Source organism: Ipomoea triloba, chromosome 10 (genome assembly GCF_003576645.1).
Source record: "Ipomoea triloba cultivar NCNSP0323 chromosome 10, ASM357664v1".
NCBI lineage: Eukaryota > Viridiplantae > Streptophyta > Magnoliopsida > Solanales > Convolvulaceae > Ipomoea > Ipomoea triloba.
The window spans coordinates 5,903,633-5,907,959 of record NC_044925.1 but is presented as its reverse complement, the minus strand read 5'-3'; positions in this window follow the sequence as shown (position 1 = coordinate 5,907,959).

The window sequence follows — 4,327 nt, the reverse complement described above, 5'->3', positions numbered from 1 at the left end:
TTAAGAACTCCACATTCACACATTACAGGGCTACAAGTTGCTAGAACTTCTTAACTCTATTACAGATTCACACATGCATAACTCTACATTCACGATTTCTATACTCTACATTCACACTTTGAAACCTCTACATTCACACATTTCTAGGCAACTCTACATTCACACAATCATAAGTCTACATTCACGATTTCTATACTCTACATTCACACTTTGAAACCTCTACATTCACACATTTTTGGGCAACTCTAATTCAGCAATGTGTTTACTAATTTAATAATAAAAATAAAAAAATAAAAAAAAGAGACAAAACGACGTAGTTTTGGACCCAGGTCCACCTTACAAGGTGGACCTGGGTCCACGACATAATTTGCCTCTTCCTGATTCACCGCAAAGTTAGCGAGCACATATGCTACCCCATTAGGTTCTCCTTAACCCAAAAATTATACCCATTTGTAAGATAACTTGACATGTCATAGATTTTTTTTAAAATTATTATCATATGTGTTTAGCAAGCTTGCTAGAATAGCCTTTGTACTTTATTAGGCAGCTTTCCTGTCATAATTTTTTTATTTTTAATTTCTTTTTATTATTTTATATTATTATATATAATATAAAATGAAAGTGGACCTCATTTTTAAATGTAAGAGAAATTTCACTACAAAAAAAAACACGAAAATAACGACGAACGATTTTCGTGGCTAAATAGGAGAAATCCATCGCTAAACATTTTAGCGACAGATTTTTTCAATCACTAAATGAGCGTCACTAGATTTCAACGACAAAATTTTTTTCCATCGCTAAATGAAAATGATCCATCGCTATATTTCTCCCGAAGACAATATGGACGCTGAAATTTGCGAGGAAATTGCGACGCAATAACCGTCGCTACACCCACAATATTTCCGTCGCTAGACTCTTACCACGACGATTTGGTGACGAACTTTGCAAGGAAATAGCTACGGATTTTTCCGTCGTCGCTAAACTTAGCGACGGAAAGTTCCGTCGCTATGGTCCGTTGCTACATGTAGTGACGGAAACTGTCGTCGCTAATTTGTTTTTATTATTTGAATTTGATGTCATTTAGCTATAGTTTAGTGACGGAATTATCAGTCGCTAAATTTAACTACGAATTTTTTTGTCGCTATTTCGTTAGTATTCTTTATTTTATTAGATACGTAGCTACGAATTTACTACAATATTTGTCCGTTGCTAAATTTTAAATTTTTTTTTTTTAAAAATTTACCCGCTAATTAATATCACATACCTGCATTAAACGTATAACACAATAAATTTGTCCGTTAATTAATATCGCATACATGCAATAAACCTACAATATAATACATCAATAATATAATTGTAAAATATATTATATTAAAACATTCATAATCATAATCAATAACAAAAGTAAAGTTATATCGTTAGAAACATTACCAAGTACAGTAATAAACATAATCTAATCCTTTTCTAAGTTTTCATCATTTGAATTAACAGAATGTTCAACTTGAGTATTTAGAGATGGTAACATAGAAGTGGATAGCATCCCATTGCGACACAACTCATCCATCAAACTTGTAATCTGAGCTTGCATTTGAGCCTACAGTTGATTTCTTTCAGCTTGTATTTCTTCCTGCAATTAAACACATATACACAATAAAATAAGTATACAATAGTGTATAAGAACTTTATCTATTTAACAATATATAATTGGTTACGTTATACTTACAGCTATTCTCTTTGACCTCTCATCAACGAACATACCATCATTCTTTTTGTGCATTTACGCAAAGCACTCAAACAGATTAGGCTCCTTTTGAAGTTCATCTCGCTATTAAACAAGCACAAACAATAAAATGATACTTAACTTGTAAAATATATACAAATAATAATAAGTTCATCGAGCTAGTAATGTACTCACAAGAGCTTTCTCCCTTTAGAGCATATCAGACATTTGCTATGCTCACTTCCAGTCTCATTATCCTATTTGGAATTTATGTACTGCACATCACAAGCCTCTGGATTTGTAAGCTTTTTCTCTCTTGTTGCCATTATCGTTTACTTTGAGAAGAGGAAGGAGTAGCGAACTGAGTGAAGTTAAAATGTGTATTCCGCATTTTATAGTTAGCGACGGATACTCATTCGTCGCTAGGTAGCAACGGATATCATTTTACGTCTCTACGTTGTAAACAAATAAATAGATGCTTTAAACCTCAACGACAGATATTTTTTCCGTCGCTAATCCGTAGCAATTAAAATTATTTAATCAGTTTAATAAGGTGTTGCAACTTGTGTTGCAACACTGTAATGTTCTAGTTTCTGTATCGTCTCTGCGACAATTCTATTGCCCTTCTTGCAATGTGCATAAAAGCCATAAATTGCCCTTATTAAAAAATATCCTTGTTAGCACCAAACCCTTGCAATTGATCTACACTGATGTATAGGGGCCTATTGGAAAGTCTGTTGATGAATTTTGCTATTATGTAATTTTTGTAGACCACTTTCCAAGATACATTTGGCTATACCGCATGAAGCGTAAGTCAGATGTCTTTGCAATATTTACCAGTTCAAAAAATTAGTGGATACATATTTTGGCCTTTTAATTATTTGTATTTACTTAGACAATGGGGGATAATTTATGAAATTGATACCATTCCTGAACACTTATGGTATTTCTCACTTCAACACCCCACCACACACTCCTGAGCATAACGGAGTCGCAGAGCGACGACATAGGCATGTGGTCGATCGAAACCAGTTTGTCCCTCCTTCACACTGCACCCCTACCATCCTCGTACTTGACTTATACCTTTCAAACGACTGTCTACCTCATAAACTGACTCCCTACACCAGTTTTAGGTAGTTAGTCTCCAATTTACGTCCTATTTCATCAGTCACCTAACTATAATAAGTTACAACCCCTTGGCTGCTTGTGTTTCCCATGGTTGCGCCCTTATAACACCAAAAAACTACAACCCAAGTCGCACTCGTATATCTTTCTTGGCTACTCCAACACACAATCGGGTTATAAATGTTTAGACCCTACTTCCAGTCGCATTTATATATCTAAACATGTTCGATTTGTGCCTCATGTTTTTCCTTATAGGGATTTGCAGCAAACATCTGGCGGTAGTCCACCATCTGATTTGCAGGGTTCAGAATTAAGCAATATTGTGTTCAAGTTGCCCACTGTCTCTACCCAGCCTGAGATCATTCCCTCGACAGCTCAATCTCCTGTTCTGACTTTCGCTACTTCTCCGGCTACGTCTCTCTCTAACGTAGCTGACTACCCACAACCTGCTCGAGCGAATGTTCCAACTCAAGTTCCAACACTGTCCAACGAAAACACTCCAGGCGTCCAGTTCGTCGTCTCCTTCTAGTTTCTCATCGCCCACTGTTCAAGGAAGTGGCCGACCTACCAGTCAATCCGTGTTTGACTCCTTGCCCGTCACCACCTCTGAAGTTCTTCAACCACAGAATAATTTACGTAGGTCTACCCGGGAGCGTTGTCCCAATCCCAGGTATTCTGACTATGTCATTAACCAAGTCACGTCACATCCCTTGCCCCCCGCTTTAGAACCTTCTATCGTCACCCAGGCTCTTAAAGACGCTCAGTGGAGGAAAACAATGGATCAGGAGTTCGAAGTGCTCCAACATAACAAAACATGGCAACTGGTTCCCTGCGGAGCAGTTGTCTCGATCAGTTACAAGTGGGTCTATCATATCAAGGGCAAACTAGATGGGTCGGTTAATCGGTACAAGGCGCGGCTTGTTGCTAAAGGGTTCTTGCAGACTGCTGGCTAGGATGATTTTGAGACGTATAGCTCATTTATGAAACCATTGACCATCCATGTGGTATTAACCGTTGCCTTGAGTAATCACTAGACTTCGCACCACTTAGATATCAATAATGCGTTCATACATGAAACATTGCATGAGGAAGTGTTTATGGTGCAACCACCGAGTTTTATAGATCCCTCGTTTCTGTCCCATGTTTGCAAGCTGACTAAAGCTTTATAAGCCTTAAGCAGGCGCCTAGGGCTTGGTACTTGGAGCTTTCAAAGTTTTTATTGCGTTGTGGGTTTTTGAAGTAGCAAGCAGATGCTTCCTTATTTGTTTATTCTGCTGGTGTATGTGGATGATATTATATTAACAGGTAACGATGCTGCTTGGCTTGATCAGTTTGTTGACACTTTGTCAGCTCAGTTTGCTCTTAGGGATCTTGGTCCCTTGCATCATTTTTCTGGGTATTGAGATAGTTCTGACATCTAGTGGTGTGTTTATATCTCAGAGTCAATATATCACGGATATTTTGATCCGGTTCAAGATGGAT